Source organism: Cherax quadricarinatus, chromosome 17, assembly GCF_038502225.1.
Source record: "Cherax quadricarinatus isolate ZL_2023a chromosome 17, ASM3850222v1, whole genome shotgun sequence".
In the NCBI taxonomy this organism is placed as follows: domain Eukaryota; kingdom Metazoa; phylum Arthropoda; class Malacostraca; order Decapoda; family Parastacidae; genus Cherax; species Cherax quadricarinatus.
Genome location: NC_091308.1, coordinates 41,952,183 through 41,971,600, shown reverse-complemented (window position 1 = coordinate 41,971,600; position 19,418 = coordinate 41,952,183). Strand labels below are relative to the sequence as shown.

General features: G+C 40.3%; 1 protein-coding gene across 1 annotated transcript in view; it reads right to left on the bottom strand.

Moving 5' to 3' along the window:
• The window catches only part of LOC128686290 (protein tyrosine phosphatase domain-containing protein 1-like), a 494,075-nt gene that overhangs the window by 353,175 nt on the left and 121,482 nt on the right, over positions 1–19,418 (bottom strand). The window contains exon 2 of the mRNA XM_070085962.1: positions 285–340. The gene's annotated coding sequence lies outside the window, so the exon portion shown is untranslated. The remainder of the gene's footprint in view (positions 1–284; positions 341–19,418) is intronic.

The following is a 19,418-nucleotide window of genomic DNA, read 5'->3' as shown; positions in this document are numbered from 1 at the left end:
TAAAAAAAGTGAAGACTTAGGACCTGGATTCTTAGGAATTTTGGAATCAAAAATATCACCGTAAAGACTACGAAACATACCAGTTATTATTAGTGTAATGGAGCACTGATGAGAAATTACTCTTTTCAACTTTCACATGATGGCAACTGAAAGGAATTGCCAGTCATCTTGTTTTAACATTGCACATATCAGTCTCATTGTTGGATATTTTGGTGTTAAAAAATAGACTAAGCAAAATCCTTAACTATGTTGAAAATATTGAATAAATACTGTGATATACTCACCCTCCAGAGTGGTCTTGCGGGCTCCGGGTCCTCCCTCGGTGATCTGATACCTCCCCCTGCAAGAATATTACCAACAGATAGAACCTCTCATTTTAAGACAATCACCTTTAGAACAGTAATTAAATAAGTTCGGTGTTCATATATAGACATTTATTGTATGCTGTGTCAAGGTGTTCATGATGAACTGAGAAGGGGATGTCGCATTACAATATTACACAGAAATGGTAACAAATAAAATCTCAATTCATTTTATACTACTGAGCATATAACTAACCTGTATTTAATGTGTTTCTAAACCCGTTCTCCCTAGAGATTTGTAAAACTTTCCCACGTCTGAATAAGCAAGAAAAATACCTGTTTTCCCGGAAGGAACATATTTGAGTATGGGACAAGTTGGGAATGAGACGGCATGTGGCCATGTCTTACTCATGTCTTTCTCATTCACTACCTTCCCTAACTGTTTTCATATAAATAAAGCATCAGGGGATGGAATTTAGTGAGTGCAGATCTGTGGTAATTGTGCAGATATACCACATACTACCGGAGGACACTGGCTTGAAATCGTAATAATGTCTCGGTAGGGGCAAGTTTGTTAACAGTTAACCACGTGGATACACTTTGCAGACTGCTCCTATCTAGATTATCTACAGGTTATTGCTTGTAAATTTAAGTCTTAACACTAATGTCAGGTATAGTGAAATCCCTGACCTCAGTGCGGGTTATTTTGTATTGAGTATATTTTTCGATGTGGTAGAAGATAAAAGCATTCGACTTTTGGGGCTTTAATACGTCGATAAATAGACGCATGTCAGTGGGTACTTTCATCACACCTCAAGTAGCACACATTGATTCTCTTTTTAATTCAGGATGAATTCCTCTGGACCTCAAGGATTAACACTTTACAATAATGAGATAATGTTACTTAGATTACAATTTACAAGATAAAAATTACAAAATAACCTAAATTAAATAACGGTACCATGCAAATAATAAAATGTCCACAAAATACCTTAACTTGCCGCACTTGCGCGAAACTGTCATATTACAAGTCAGCTGGTAAGTTAACCCAATTAGGGAGCCATGCCTGTTTCTTCATTCCCTATCCTATTATTTTCCGAGCCTTTGTTCAGATTACTGATGTGTGACTCAGTATCTCTTCACAGTTATATATACACAAGATTCCTTGATACTATTCCAGTGATGTAATAATTAAATTACCGAGAAATAGCTCATTCACTGATCAAATTCTTGTTATTAAATGGGTCTCTCTAGACTAGTGCAGTCTAAGTAGCAAATTTTGCCTGTAAGATTTCTCGTGAAGCTCTCTCTCTCACTCTGTTATTCCTACTATTGTGTCTTATGCTTACCATTCAGAGTCACAATCCACAGAGTATCCTAAAAATTGCGATGAGAAAGTTTCATTGTTATTATTTGCTGTAGGTGAGAGAGATGAAGACGCACTAGGATGCAGCTCATTCAGCTGATTTATTGAAGTCATTAAAATAGCTCATTATTGGTTTTTGAAAGATTCAGGGTGGCGAAACTAGTCGTCTTTTTTCATATTATATATATATATATATATATATATATATATATATATATATATATATATATATATATATATATATATATATATATATATATCCAGAATAGATAAAAGTGTACTTTCAAGTTCCTTTATCAGGAAGAGCGAGAAACATCTGTGTTCATTATCAAAGGTTGCCTGTAAAATTATCAAGTGGCCTTATTTAGTATGATTAACGTACTAAGCAAATTTAAAAGGTTAATGTACAAACAGACAATTTATCTGGAAAGTCTGGTATCTTATCTAAATGACATAGTTGCCACATATGACTGGCAGTAGCACAAACACCAAATATCTTCTCTCTTCGAATATTTATCTCAGTTTAACTTACAGTGACTTTTGCTGGTTGTAAGTTGGCCAGATAAATACAATGTACTTGGGATTTGTCATAGGGCAAATACATGCTGCTTCAGTTGAAACTAAGATGTTGAAAACATGTTGGAAGTGGATCCTCTTACAGGCAGGACAATCTTCCAAGATATTTTAAATAAAAAGCTTCCACCTGACAGTCCTCACAGAGTGGTGCCCATCACTTCTTCGTGTAGTGTCCGCGAGTCCTTTTTATATACAATACGTAAACACGAGAGCGAAGTTTTCTTAGCCCAAATTGCTTTCCAACAAACCAAACGTGGCTTGATAGAAAGCAATTTATTGTGATCCTGAATTGATACCTGATTAGCTGAGCCTTCATGTGTATTGCAGTGAACATCTGCATGTCGAGGGATCCAGGAAAATACGGCTTCCTTGCGCTTACTAAAAATGTGATGGGATGAAGGAAGTCGAATTTCTCGATAGCCTGTAACGCACTTTGTAAGTCCGAATGACGAGGTTGGTCATGGTCACAATGTGGATGATAGCAATGAGAATTTCTCATAAATCCGACGTGAAAATACCGGTCGATTCTAATCAATGACCTGAAGCGATTCGTTCAGAAGAAAAATAGCCGCATACTAAACACCATTGAGAGATTTAAAACGAGCAGTGTACACTGCATTAGCATGAGAGTGATACTGGAAGTGATCATGAAAGAGTTGTAAAGAGTTGCAAGGAATGGTAAATTTGCAGCAAACAAATGAGCTAGTAGTGAAGAGCAAGAACGAATCGTCGGAACTTTCCAAGAAGGGAGGGATGAAAGGTGATCGTAAATTAAAGGAAACCATGAGTGGTGCATCCCAACTTCGATTTCTCCCCATTTAAGGAAATTCTCTATTGTTTATCTGTCATCCATGCCTCTATCCAGATTTTTTTCTATCGTATTACGTGTGCCTCTACTTTCCTCAACAATTTCCGATGTGGAACTCTGTCAAAGCCTTACTGAACTCCATATACACAATATCATATTCATTACCATGAGTTACCTCCTCAAATACCTTAGTGAAAAAAAAAATAGTAAATTCATTAGGTAGGAACGCTTCTTTGCAAAACCGTGCTGAGATATATTGATCAGGAAATGTGCCTCGGCAATTATTCCATCAGTTTTCCCACAATGGAGGTTAGGGTAATTGGTCTATAATTCGAGGCCAAGAACCTGACTCGTGCTTCGTAGACAGGTACCACATCTCTCATTTTCCACTTATTTGGCACAATGTCTGCATGTAGTGATATGTTGAAAAGACTTGTCAGTTGTTTGTTAAGTTTCTCCTTACATTTCTTTATAACCCTTGAGAACAGATCATCAGGGTCCGGGGATTTGTGAGGTTTAAATCTATCTACGGAGAACTATGTCACTAGTGACTTTGATCGTGCACAACTTATTTTCATCCTGAGCTATATAATCTTTCTTTAGTTCTGTAATTTTTCTAGTATCTTCCTGCATAAAAGATGAGAGGAAATAAATGATGAAAAGTGTACTAATTTCTTTGTCACTGTCGGTTAGTTGACCTAAGCAACTTGTTCCTAACTTACCTCTATATATCTGAAAGAAACCTTTCGGATTAATCATGGAATCCCTTGCGGCTTTATCTTCATAATCTCTTTAGACGTTTCATATTCTTTCTTTTAATTTTTATTTTTAATTGAATATATTGATTCCATAAGTGCGCCTCTTCCCCTTTCCTTCGCCTGTAGATGCCTTTCTTTTCACCAACGAGATGTTTAAATCTTTTGTTTATCCATTTTAGGGTAATTTTTGTTTGATTTAATATCACTATTTGGAACATAAGAAGACTGAGTAACTTGCACTTTGCTTTGAAAAATTTCATAATGGCATTCAATACTGTCTACCTGACCCACAAGGTAGATCAGTTAGATCACACCAGTTTACACCACCCAGGTAATTTCTTAGTCCTATGATCGCTTTTCCCAAGCTCATCTTTACCTTCAAGATTATTAATTAGTGATTCCTTGTTGGCAAGAACCAAGTCAAGCAGGATATTTCCTTTATTTGGTTCAGGCACAAACTGTTTTAAAAAATACTCCTGGATCGTATCAACAAAGTTGGTAGATTCAAATTTCTCTGTCAAATTGCTCCAGTCAGTTTCTCTATAGTTAAAATCTGCTTTTAGCACAACATTTTCGTATAAAGATGTTTCATGAATTTCGTCCCATAGTTTGCTGCACTCCCTGTTAAGGTTTGGAGGGTCTGTAAACATACCCAAGATTTGTTGTTCACGACCCTCGAGAAACTGCAGCCAAACAGATTCAGTGTCCGACTCTTCTAATTATTATGTATGGTATAACGCAACAGTTTAAATCATCTTTGACATACAATGCCGCTCCACCACCTTTTCCGTTGACCATATCAGTGTGGAATAATTTATAGTCTTGTATGTCGCAATCAGGAAGCATTTCTCTTTCAGGTTGAACCATGAGCAATAATATCTATGCTTCCTTGACATGGAATTAATCTTAGCTCGTCTCTTATTTCTTACGTTCCTTTTTTCTTAAGCTCCTTATTTCTTATGCTCCTTATTTCTCACGTTCCTTATTTCTTACACTCCTAATGTTAGTATAGTGAACTTTCAAAAAAAGTTAAACATTCGTTACACTCTGTCTCTGTTAACTATTTTCATTATATATATTACTAACTTTATGATGAACACTGTCTTTTGAACATATTGCTGAGGAATCTTGGCAGTTTTTGCCGATTTCGTCCCTGGTGCTGCAACTTATTTGTTAAAGAATGAGGGACTTGGCTTCTTCAGTCCAGTACAGAGATGAACGGTGGAAGATAAAAAGGAGTTTGAGGCAACCAGTCTTCAGCCCGGAGTCGATGTGTTCAGTCCATCAGTCTTGATGGAGAAGTGTCTTACATACTGCATTAAGGTGAGTTGAAGTAGTGGAAGGCGGGGTCACTAGTGGAAAAATCCACTACTATAAGTAGGTCATGCCTGTAGCTTAGGCAAGCTTTCAAGAATTCCATGTATCAGGATACCAGGATGTTGCTGCGTCTGACAAACACAGACTGAGGGACCGATTACCTCATACTCCTCCCCACCTTTCACTGTTTTTCTCTGTATTGGACAAAAGAAGCCACTGGCTGGCTAAACGTCTCCACAATGAAGATTCCCAAATGTTGCAAAGTGTCTCATTCTTCAACCTGTCAATTTTCTAAACTATTTACATTATAATTTGAGTCCCTCACACACACAACTATACTTCTATCTTCTATCAGATTAAAATCCTAGACAACTCAACAGCGGCCCCTTGACAGAGTTGGCTAACGCTAACATCCAGCCCCAGAGAGATGCACCCCATCCCATGCATACATACCATGTTTGCCATAGAAATTGTCCCAAGTGTCATTGAATGGAATTGCAGTAGACATCCAATTGCCTTAGACATCCATTCGTTACCCACTCCTCCTTTAGGAAAATGCTACAAACGATCAGGACGCCTCCCTTAGACCTAATTAAATTTATAGCTGTCCTGTACTTATCTAGCAGCTCCTGTCTCGTGCCCTTCCCATTATCGTTTCCATCGGCAATGAGGCAGATAATGGGATTGTTTTCATTCCCTGCAACTTGTTTTCTACGTCACCAACACCATTTCCTGGAAAACACCCTCTGTCACCTTCTTATCTCTGTTATAGAAGACACGATCAATGTCTTATTTGTGAGTCACTGACTGTTATAAAATACTAAGTGAAGATATCTCAAGAGAATACTAGATCAACTTATTGATACCCGTCTAGCATCTAGCTAGAAAAAGATTGTAACAGTATGTCAGAGAGTATTCCATTCCAGTTATCCTTTAAATTATATGGCTTCTCAATAGCACTTTAGGAATGCAACTGGATGAATACAAACCAACTAAATAAATTATCTTCAAATAACATTATCTTTAATAACAAAGGTGTCTATGTGGTAATAATTGCAGGTAATATAATCTGAAAAATTAAGGCGATAAGCTCCTACACAATTTGGAGTATAATTTGTTATAATTATATATCATAGTTATTCTGTACATATAATCATATGGTGCTAAGTACACACTTAATAATAAGATACTGTACTACTACTAATAAGTAACGCCTGGTACTTTGTTATGATGAGAAGAACTCATAAGTACAAGAGTAATAATGTGTATGTGTGTGCTTGTGTTAGTGCTCAGTATGTGTTCAGTAATGCTCCGTAAGTGCTCAGTAAGATTCGACTTAGATTTAAAATGTGACCGACAACACGTCCTTAAATAATCTAACTTCTGGACCGCCGAGGCAAACACACAGCTTGCTTGAACAATATGACGACTCCTTCCCCAAACAGCAGTAATGCTCAAGGCGGCGGAGAACATCACAGCATCAGGCAAGGAATCAAGGAGACCAAAAATGACCCAAACGACCTTCAATAGATCCTACACAAAAGGCATAAAACTCCCTTATTATTAAAACTGAGTTCAGCAGTTCCAGTTTTCCGACTACGACAGTGCATAGATACCACAACAAATGTAGGTCTAGAGCTGAACTCGGGTCTGAGATATAGTGTATCCACGACACATAACCTCTGGAAACGTCAAATATTACTAAGTCTAAATAATGCTCTGTGAACACAGTTGCACAGAGTTACAAGATGTATGTCCCGGCTCACCAACGGTGACACATACTCTATCAAAACAGAGTCTATAGGACAAGATATGACAGAGCAGGGAGACGAGATGTTTCCTCAACGACCAGCAGCCAGAGAGAGGAGGAGGAGAAGCAAGCTTGCAGCTCCAACTTCAGATTACTCGGACCAGGTAGTTCCCGGCACGAACTACTTAACAAGTGGGCAGGTAGTGTGCAATTGCTGGCAGCTAGTCAAAACTCTCCAACAGCGAGCACAACGAGAGGAGTGGTTGTTACATCCTACCTACAGATATAAGCTAATATAATAAGTCAAATAACAATATAAACCATGAAATTTTCAGTTTAGCTATTAATGAAAATACCAGCAATATAAAATTATATGAAATTACAATATGTACAAAATAATTACCGCGTCCTTTCTCTGAGGTGGCAATACCGACCACAAGGATATTTATACATTTATTAGCAGAATAGTTGTGGTACCTTTATCCTCACTCATCACTGAAGTGCATTCCTCATGGACAACAGAGAAGAGAGTTCTTATCTTCAAATCTCTTTAAAGCTTCCGTACTTTGATATTTCTTCGTTTACTGAAAACATCTTCCAACTTGTAACAACTGCCACTCTGATCCCCACTGCTTGTTCCCGTTACTAACCCCAACCTCCTCACATTCACTTTTATACGAATTTTCACTCTCATATTTTCCTCAGCAGACTCTCGTTCTTCAACACCTTGAACGTAGACACTACAGAAACAAGCAAAGGTGCTCTATAACACTCCAGACTAATCTTCCAAAATACCTTAGCATGGGTGTGACCTCTCGTGCTGCACTTCTGGGATACCTAATAATTTTGTAATCTCTCCTTGGCAGCCTGTGCGAGCTTGAGTTCTTTTATTACATCCAACGTACTTGTGATAAGTGACGTTACTATGGTGGGTATATTTATAATTAAAGGGTACTGGCTAATAGTATTGGCACATCACAACCACTGCAATGCCACACACACACACACACACACACACACACACACACACACACACACACACACACACACACACACACACACACACACACACACACACACACACACACACACACACACACACACACACACACACACACACACACACACACACACACACACACACACACACACACACACACACACACACACACACACACACCACACCACACCACACCACACCACACGCACGGAAGTAAGACACGAGAGAGAGGGGCGGGTAGATTGCATTTTCTTGGACTGCAGGAAAGCCATCGACACAGTTTCTCACAAGACATAAGTGCAAAAACTAGAGGATCAGGCACGTATAACAGGAAGGGCACTGAAATGGATCAGAGAATACCTGACAGGGAGGCAAAAACGAGTCATGGTACATGACGAGGTATCACAGTGGGCGCCTGTGACGAGCGGGGTTCCGCAGGGGTCAGTCCTAGGACCAGTGCTATTTTTGGTATATGTGAATGACATGACGGAAACGATAGACTCAGAAGTGTCCCTGTTTGCAGATGATGTGAAGATAATGAGGAGAATTAAATCAGATGAGGACCAGGCAGGACTACAAATTGACCTGGACAGGCTTGGTCGAGCAACTGGCTCCTCGAATTTAACCCCGCCAAATGCAAAGTCATGAAGATCGGGGAAGGGCAAAGAAGATCGTAGACAGAGTATAGACTAGGTGGCCAAAGACTGCAAACCTCACTCAAGGAAAAGGATCATGGGGTGAGTAAAATACCGAGCACATCTCCTGAAGCACACATCAACCAGATAAGTGCTGCGGCATATGGGCTCCTGGCAAACCTGAGAATAGCGTTCCGATACCTCAGTAAGGAATTGTTCAGGACTCTGTGCACTATGTATGGCAGGTCCATACTGGAGTATGCAGCACCCATCTGGAACCCACACCTGGTCAAGCAGGTCAAGAAATTAGTGAAAGTGCAAAGGTTTGCAACGAAGCTAGTTCCAGAGCTAAGAGGAATGTCATACGAAGAAAGGTTAAGGGAAATTGGCCTGACGACACTGGAGGACAGGAGAGGTAGGGGAGACATGATAATGATATAAAAATACTGCGAGGAATTGACAGGGTGGACAGACAGGATGTTCGCGAGATGGGAGACAGAAACAAGGGGTCACAGTTGGAAGTTGAAGATTCAGATGAGTCAAAGAGGTGTTAGGAAGTATTTCTTTAGCCAGAGATTGATAAAGCTCATGGAGAGGGAGAGAGAGGACCTACTAGCGATCAGTGAAGATGCGGGGCCATGAGCTATGTTTCGACCTCTGCAACCTCAAATATGTGAATACACACATAAATACACACACACACACACACACACACACACACACACACACACACACACACACACACACACACACACACACACACACACACACACACACACACACACACACACACACACACTATTTCGTTCTCTCTTGCCTTACCTCTCGCTGGAGTCTTCCAGCGTCAATAATTCCAGAAGTACATTACGCTGGAAAGCAGATAAAACCTTCTTAGTTGCCAATGTCATAAGCCATTGTCTTAAGTCATTGTCTTAAGTTATATGGTGACCTAAAGTCACCTTTCTGGGATATTTTATCTTCCTGATTTTATTTTCTTCCTGTAGGTTTTCATCTTCTATTCGTTTATGACACCAGAAGCCCCATCCGATCTGCTTCATATTTTCAGTGTAGAGGTACCGTTGCTGCAGTAAAATTTATGCAATTATCGGTATATACAGTTATCCTTTTGTGGAAAATTTTGATGATTTTCCTGTAATTTTATGCAATAATTGAAGGATATAACAGAGTTTATATAACGTAGTGTAGGTGCAAAGTGATGATGTGACGTTTAGAAAATGTCAAGCCATTTAAAGTAACTCAAGATAATCAGTTTAGTAAATAAAATATAATTGGTATATTAAAAATATAAAATTTAAATAATGAAAATGTATTACATACACAGAATGGTGTTATTGAATTAATTGAACAATATGTATGTGTACAAAAACGTTGGAAGAAGTCGGGTAATCGCGTAATGTGTGTGTGTTGTGCTAATGAGTGATGTTAATTAATCGTGGGTCATCGGGGTGGATAAAAACATTATCGCAAAGAAATCTACCATAACAGAAACATCTAATGTGTGGTGTATCTGGAAGGGACAAGATCTGTGAAATAACTGTCAGATTGGTGCTGATAATGAAGATAATAGTGGACGGGGTGATTAGATGACATGTTGAACACCACAGGGGTTACAATAGTGTGTTTTCACCTACCAGTGGCCGTTACTTCTCACACAACAAGTAAAGTAACTATTTATTGGCCAATATTAGTTGCCTATCGATAGTGGGGAGTTAGGTTGTATAGCCTAAGGAATAGTTTGGGAAAGTATCTTTCAGTTTTATGTACATTTGTGATTATTGAATAAATTTTGTGTAATATGAAAATAGTGTGTATAATCAATTTAAAAACTGAACCAACAAATTACTTAAGATTGTCAAGTCCAATAATTTTTCGTTTATATATACAGTCCACAACAAATTTAATACAGTGTTACTGGCTTGGAATATTTTGTTTAATAAATTTAAGAACTATATATTCAAATACTTTAAGGTCCCGCTGTGTGAGTAGGGGAGCTGAGACGGTCGGTATTGAAGGAGGGACAGTGTTGTGACCCACTGTTGTTAAAGTCCCACCTGTCTCCGAGGTACAACTGTGTGTGTGTGAAATGTTAATTCAGGAGTGTACTTGTGAAATTCACCCACATAATTTCTCATATCTATGATCAAATTTGAAGAGCTCACTCCAGGATTCCTAGACTGGGTCAGATAACTTTAAAGCCTCAGCTCCTTGGTTCAATCTTTAAAAAAAAAGTTATTAAAACTTTGACGACGCAGGAGAGTGAAATTGAACTCTTCAGGGAACACATCTGAAATATTTATTCCTATTAAATCTCATTAAATACATTGGAGTCTATTTCTTCTAAACCGTTTCAATATTTAATGGCTGGTGCATGTTATGGACGGGATAGTATCTATTAGGGATAGTTTGCAGGCAAATTTGTCAGTATACTAAACTAATATAAAAACTTGAAGATGAAGGGAGAATGCCTTATATAACTGGCTTCAAATTTTTAATCTTGATGTGCTTTCCAGAATGCAAAGTTCTCGTCATTATTCGGCTGCATAAGTGACAGTTCGAAAATTTTATTATTAAAATAGTGATAATTAAAATCTTTCAGTAGCTTAAGAATGCTTCTTTTGGTCAATTTCAAAATACTAGCGAAGATGTATTTGAAAAGCAGGATGATACATTATAAATTTATAACAAAAAAAGGCACAATACCGTGACTGGAACGATACACAAATAACCCGCACATAAAAGAGAGAAGCTTACGACGACGTTTCGGTCCGACTTGGACCATTTACAAAGTCACACTAACCAGAAGTGGAGCAGGACGGCTATATATAGGCAGGAAGAGGTGGTGGTGGTGGTAGTAGTAGTAGTACAAGAATGGTATATAATACCGACAAGATGAAATTAAGACACATGCGCAACATGTGTAGGATCAGATCTGAAATTTTACTGCCACTGATAAAAAAAAAAAACTTGCAATCTGTGGGTTTAGATCAATTCCTTGAAAAGACCTTTTCTGATAGGTTCCAAACTTTCAGAGATGATGGGCTTTCTTAATACGAAGATTAAATTTCACACTGAATTGTGTAAATTTTATTTTATCAGTTTGATTAAATAAGTTTATTTCCAAGTAACGACCAGAGACTTCCTCTTTCGAGTTACTTCTACCATTTAGTGATGGTATGTCTTAAATGGAAGTATTTTAGAAATCTGGGCTATGTCCGTCATAATGATTGCAACGCCTTCCGGTAGCTCTCCACTTCTGTAAATAAATTTTTTTTATACGCCATTGCATGGTTGTGTTTCATTCTCCGACTGCGTCCTTTCCTACGTCTTCAGCATAATCACTTGGTAGTTCACAGTTGTCTTTTATAAGTGGTAGTGACGTAAGCTGTGCGTTTTTAAACTTGCTTGCAGCTTCATTTCTTTAGTATTTGTTTCTATAACTTCTGAATGGTTCTCCCTCAATCGTATCCCCCCTAATTCTACGTCTTTCTAGAGAGTGCAGTTTCAGGGCCCTTAGTCTATCCTCATAGGGAAGGTTTCTGATACATGGGATCAACTTTGTCATCCTCCTTTGTACATTTTCCAGAGAATTTATATCCATCCTGTAATACGGTGACCAAAACTGTGCAGCATAATCTAAATGAGGCCTAACCAAGGATGTATAGAGTTGAAGAACAACCTGAGGACTCCTATTATTTATGCTTCTTGATATGAAGCCAAGGATTCTATTAGCTTTATTGCGAACACTTATGCACTGTTGTCTTGGTTTCAGATTACTACTAACCAGAACTCCTAAATCTTTTTCGCAATCCGTAATATTAAGATCTACATTATTTAGTTTATATGTGGCATGGTTATTGTCCTGTCCAACATTTAGAACTTTGCATTTGTCTATATTAAACTGCATCTGCCACTTCTCCGACCACTGCATCAGTCTATTCAAATCTTCCTGGAGTGCTCGAATGTCCTCGTCAGAATGAATTCGACGGCCTATTTTGGTGTCATCGGCACCAAAATAGGCAGTCGAATTCATTCTGACGAGGACATTTGAGCACTCCAGGAAGATTTGAATAGACTGATGCAGTGGTCGGAGAAGTGGCAGATGCAGTTTAATATAGACAAATGCAAAGTTCTAAATGTTGGACAGGACAATAACCATGCCACATATAAACTAAATAATGTAGATCTTAATATTACGGATTGCGAAAAAGATTTAGGAGTTCTGGTTAGCAGTAATCTGATGTTTAATTTTTGTTATTTGTCATCGGAAATCTTTTACACATCTCTCTGAAAGCTTTGTCGTGGCCATTTAATCAAGTTACTTACAACTTTTCTAGGTAGTAGGTTGGTAGACAGCAACCACCCAGGGAGGTACTACCGTCCTGCCAAGTGAATGTAAAACGAAAGCCTGTAATTGTTTTACATGATGGTAGGATTGCTGGAGTCCATTTTTTGTCTCATAAACATGCAAGGTTTCAGGTACGTCTTGCTACTTCTACTTACGCTCAGGTCACACTACACATACATGTACAAGCATATATATACACACACCTCTCTGGGTTTTCTTCTATTTCCTTACTAGTTCTTGTTCTTGTTTATTTCCTCTTATCTCCATGGGGAAGTGGGACAGAATTCTTCCTCCGTAAGCCATGCGTGTTGTAAGAGGCGACTAAAATGCCGGGAGCAAGGGGCTAGTAACCCCTTCTCCTGTATAAATTACTAAATTTAAAAAGAGAAACTTTTGTTTTTCTTTTTGGGCAACCCCGCCTTGGTGGGGTTTGTTAAAAAAAAAAAAAAAAAAAAAAAAAACAAACTTTTCTTGTTCACCTTTGTCAACCAGTTCCTTTTTCCATTTTGACTTCTCTCTGAAAATTTAATATGCCTTTGTAGCAGCCCATTCTATAGTGCCATTTTCAGATATTAATTTCTATCATTTCTTTCTATATTCCTTTAAACCCGATGTTTTCAAAATTGAATACCATATGATCGCTTGTTCCTGGTAGGTTCCCGTAAAATTTTTAGCTGTGTCAGATTAATTATTTTTTAAACCAGATGACACGTTGGCTCATCTCTTCCTTACTTTTGATGTTCTCTTCACATATTGACTCGGAAAGTTCTTCAATACACTTTCTATGACTTTTGCTTTAAATATTTCTGGTCTTCCACGAGGGAGAACCAGAAATGTGTAGACCAAAACTTATGGCTAAAATCACATAGTAATATTTCTGCCACTGCTTTTTATGTATGAATCATTGTTCTTTTATTCTGATTTACTTTGCTTTGTGCCTCCCATTGTTTGGTAGGCATAAAGAATGTTTTATTTTTTATCTCTCCAGACACTGCAGTACCTGCTAGATATTCCCTGAAATTCATTTTTCATATGTCCTAGAGATGGGAAGTACAGGGTCTGCACTCTGAAGGAGGAATGTTAATGTTGCAGTGCATAACACCCCGCTGGCAAGACAGTGATGGAGTGAATGATGATGAAAGTTTATTTTTCGGGCCACCCTGCCTTGGTGGGAATCGGCCGATATGTTAATAAAAAAACTAAATAAATATTCCATCACCTCGTCTGCTGCCTTTCGTGCCAGTTCTCTGTCCCACTGAACCCCGTTGAGGAAGTTCTTCATGCTTGCGTAGTCCCCTTTCTTGTAGTTTGGCTTCATTAGTCCGGCCCTTCCTGCTTCCCCCTCCACTTGTAACTCTACTATGTATTCGAAGCTTAAAACCACATGATCAATGGCAACCATCCATTCCTCCCTACCAGAGCCAATCCCCTCTACTCCCTGGGATCTTCGAGTCCTCCTCTGAGTTACCATTTTTGTTTTGTTTAGGGAAAAGGGGGGAAAGGGACGAAGGAAAAGGAGAGGGGGGTGAACTGGGGGAAGAGAGGAGAGAAAAAGAAGAGTAGAGGAGAGAGATAGATAGAGAGAGAGAGAGAAGAGAGAGAGAGAGAGAGAGAGAGAGAGAGAGAGAGAGAGAGAGAGAGAGAGAGAGAGAGAGAGAGAGAGAGAGAGAGAGAGAGAGAGAGAGAGAGAGAGAGAGAGAGAGAGAGAGAGAGAGAGAGAGAGAGAGAGAGAGAGAGAGAGAGAGAGAGAGAGAGAGAGAACAGAAGTAGAAGGAAGTGGGTGGCCTTACTGTTATGTACAAGGCCAATATAGTCAAAGTATTACACTTGGATCCGCTTCGAGGACAGCGTGAAACAAGCTTTTATACCACAAGACGGGCAGAAAGCAGCAACTTCACTCTGGCTGTACCCTTCTCCAGAACATCACTCCATCTGAGATCATATATACCAAGGATGACTCGAGTATGGAACACATTCGTACAGCATTATGATGTCAACGAGATAAAATCAGTTGATCAAATGAAAATGCTGGCCCACAGATGGATCCAACTTCATCCTGTTCCCTACTTGTATGTTTCATAACAATAAAAATGATTTCAAATGAGCTGATGTAGGTAACAGCTCTTAGCTAGTCAATAAAGTTAGGAATCCTTAACCTGTAAATAGCTTGTCAATAAAGCTAGGGATCCTTAACCTTGTCAAACCCTGTGTAAAGAAAAAAAAGGGTGAGAGAGAGAGAGAGAGAGAGAGAGAGAGAGAGAGAGAGAGAGAGAGAGAGAGAGAGAGAGAGAGAGAGAGAGAGAGAGAGAGATGACAGGACTCCAGAAAATTTTGCAAGAATTGCTGGCTACACCTCATAGATGAGAAGAGACAGAAAAGGGCAAGGAGGTGGTGTTGCTGTGTGCTTCTCTAAAAGTGTTCATGCCCAGCACATAGATGTTGCCACCCCTACACATCTTGAAATGATGTTCTTCAAGCTCTGTATAAACACTAGTACCTCTGTACTAGCATGTGCAATGTACAGACCTCAGTGGCAACATGCAGACCCTATCAACTTCCTAATGGAAAATATTGACTCCCTTCTGCTACAACACAACTGTCAACATATTATAATTGTTGGTGACCTCAACCAGCACCTTATACAGAGGGACTTTGATGACCTTCTTGCAGTGTTTGACATGAGAAACTTTGTTGATTTCCCTACTCATATCTCTGGCTCCTCCCTTGACCCAGTAGTGAGTGATCTGGCAGAAGGCATAGTCACTTGTCAACCCCTCGGCTACGTTGGATCGTTTGACCACAAGGCTGTTTTTACCACACTTAAGATCCCAACAGAACGAGGTGAGGAGTCCACACGCACAACCTGGCTATGGGAAAGAGGTAATTGGCCAGCCCTTTGCTCTGAGCTCGCCACCACCGACTGGAATGCTCTTCTCCAAGGGGATGTTGACAACCAAGTGAAAGCCTTAACTGGACACATCCTTAATCTACAACAAGAACACATTCCTCACCGGCAATATGTGACAAAGCCTACAGATCAGCCTTGGTTTGGCTTTCGTTGTAGAGAGGCTGCTACTGCTAAGTACAAAGCATGGCGAAGGTATAAGAGACATCCTACCACCTATAACAGGAACTTGCACATGCAAGCCTGTAGGCATATGGGTGATGTTCAAAAGTGGGCCATTGCTAAATGGGAGGTGGACACTAAAAGAAAGCTAGCATCAGGTAGGGTAGGCTCCAAAACCTGGTGGTCCCTGGTCAAGGACAGACAAGGTTATCTGCCTGATGAACTTATTCCACCTCTAAATCGACAGGATAGGACCACCTCTACTAGTAGTCAAGAGAAGGCGGACCTCTTTGCTGAACACTTTGCTACCAAAATGCAAGTTCCTGATCCAGCAAGGGACCCTCCTTGACTAGCTGCAAGAACTGTGTCAAAACTGTCAGTGGTGACAATAAGGCAGGAGGAGGTGCATTTCCTTCTTAAATCACTTGACCAAGAAAAGGCTGTGGGCCCAGACAAGTTGAGCCCAAGATTGTTGAAAAGATGTGCAGACCAGCTAGCAGCACCTCTAACTCGCATCTTTCAGCACTGCCTAGTACAGTGTAAATGGCCCTCTCTATGGAAAGAGGCAAATGTAGTCCCTGTTCACAAAAAGAAGAGCAGAGCAGAAATCAGCAACTACAGACCAGTGTCACTCCTGTCAATCACTGGTAAGATCCTTGAGACAATAATCTCAAGACAAATGACAGATTTTTTTGACTACCACTCACTACTTTGTGATCGTCAATATGGCTTCAGGAAAGGTTACTCTGCTGCTGATCTGTTGTTAAACCTCTCCACTAAGTGGCACCAGTCACTGGATGAATCCAAAGTCAGCTGTGTGGTAGCACTGGACATTGCTGGCGCTTTCGACCGGGTGTGGCACCAGGGCCTCTTAGCAAAACTTCAAGCACTGGGAATTGCAGGCTCTACGCTATGTCTCCTCAGTGATTACCTTCATGGTAGATCTCTAAGTGTAGTTCTCAATGGAACGGAATCAGCAAGACATCCTATTGGGGCAAGTGTTCCACAAGGTAGCGTGCTGGGTCCATTGTTATGGAATGTCTACTTCAACGACCTTCTTCATCTCATCCCAGAATCACATGCATATGCAGACGACTGTACACTGACATTCACTTATCCAAGAGAAGAAATGCCAGCTGCTCTAAGCTACATCAATCACCAGCTGAGAGCTATATCAGCTTGGGGAAATAGATGGCAAGTAACATTTGCACCTGAGAAAACGCAAATGATGATCGTCTCTAGGCACCATGATGGTAATGCTGGTGCAGTAGTAAGGATGAATGGGAGGATGTTGGCACCTGGAGAAGAAGTTGATATCCTTGGGGTGAAATTTGACTCCAAACTAACCATGAAGAACCATGTTGTAAATCTTGCAAACAAGGCAGCCAGGAAGCTTACAGCACTTCGCCGTATCTCGCATCTGCTTGACAGTAGGGGTTGCAAGATCCCGTACGAAGCACAAGTACGCTCACACCTTGAGTATGCTCCACTTTTTTGGTTTGCCTGCCCCCTCTCATCTGCGACTGCTTGACAGAGTAGAGAACAGAGCAAGACGTCTCATCTCTCGCCTGGACCCATCCTGGATAGATCTGTCATTTCAGCAGAGCCTTCAACATAGGAGGGATGTGGGTGGCCTTACTGTTATGTACAAGGCCAATATTGTCAAAATACCACACTTGGATCCACTTCGAGGACAGCGTGAAACAAGCTTTTATGCCACAAGACGGGCAGAAAGCAGCAACTTCACTCTGGCTGTACCCTTCTCAAGAACATCACTCCATCTGAGATCATACATACCTAGGATGACTCGAGTATGGAACACATTCGTACAGCATAATGATGTCAACGAGATAAAGTCAGTTGATCAAATGAAAATGCTGGCCCACAGATGGCTCCAACTTCATTCTGTTCCCTACTTGTATGTCTCATAACAATAAAAATGCTTTCAAATGAGCTGATGTAGGTAACAGCTCTTAGCTTGAAAATAAAGTTAGGAATCCTTAACCTGTAATATAGCTGTCAATAAAGCTACGGATCCTTAACCTTGTCAAACCCTGTGTAAAGAAAAAAAAGAGAGAGAGAGAGAGGTAGAGAGAGAGAGAGAGAGAGAGAGAGAGAGACAGAGAGAGAGAGAGAGAGAGAGAGAGAGAGAGAGAGAGAGAGAGAGAGAGAGAGAGAGAGAGAGAGAGAGAGAGAGAGAGAGAGAGAGAGAGAGAGAGAGAGAGAGAGAGAGAGAGAGAGAGAGAGAGAGAGAGAGAGAGAGAGAGAGAGAGAGAGAGAGAGAGAGAGAGAGAGAGAGAGACAGAGAGAGAGAGAGAGAGAGAGAGAGAGAGAGAGAGAGAGAGAGAGAGAGAGAGAGAGAGAGAGAGAGAGAGAGAGAGAGAGAGAGACCTCTTTGCTGAACACTTCGCTATCAAAATGCAAGTTCCTGATCCAGCAAGGGTCCCTCCTTGGCTAGCTGCAAGAACTCTGTCAAAACTGTCAGTGGTGACAAAAAGGCAGGAGGAGGTACATTTCCTTCTTAAATCGCTTGACCAAGATTGCTGAGAAGATGTGCAGACCAGCTAGCAGCACCTCTAACTCGCATCTTTCAGCACTGCCTAGTACAGTGTAAATGGCCCTCTGTGGAAAGAGGCAAATGTAGTCCCTGTTCACAAAAAGAAGAGCAGAGCAGAAATCAGCAACTACAGACCAGTGTCACTCCTGTCAATCACTGGTAAGATCCTTGAGACAATAATCTCAAGACAAATGACAGATTTTTTTGACTACCACTCACTACTTTGTGATCGTCAATATGGCTTCAGGAAAGGTTACTCTGCTGCTGATCTGTTGTTAAACCTCTCCACTAAGTGGCACCAGTCACTGGATGAATCCAAAGTCAGCTGTGTGGTAGCACTGGACATTGCTGGGGCTTTCGACCGGGTGTGGCACCAGGGCCTCTTAGCAAAACTTCAAGCACTGGGAATTGCAGGCTCTACGCTATGTCTCCTCAGTGATTACCTTCATGGTAGATCTCTAAGTGTAGTCCTCAATGGAACGGAATCAGCAAGACATCCTATTGGGGCAAGTGTTCCACAAGGAAGCGTGCTGGGTCCATTGTTATGGAATGTCTACTTCAACGACCTTCTTCATCTCATCCCAGAATCACATGCATATGCAGACGACTGTACACTGACATTCACTTATCCAAGAGAAGAAATGCCAGCTGCTCTAATCTACATCAATCACCAGCTGAGAGCTATATCAGCTTGGGGAAATAGATGGCAAGTAACATTTGCACCTGAGAAAACGCAATGATGATCGTCTCTAGGCACCATGATGGTAATGCTGGTGCAGTAGTAAGGATGAATGGGAGGATGTTGGCACCTGGAGAAGAAGTTGATATCCTTGGGGTGAAATTTGACTCCAAACTAACCATGAAGAACCATGTTGTAAATCTTGCAAACAAGGCAGCCAGGAAGCTTACAGCACTT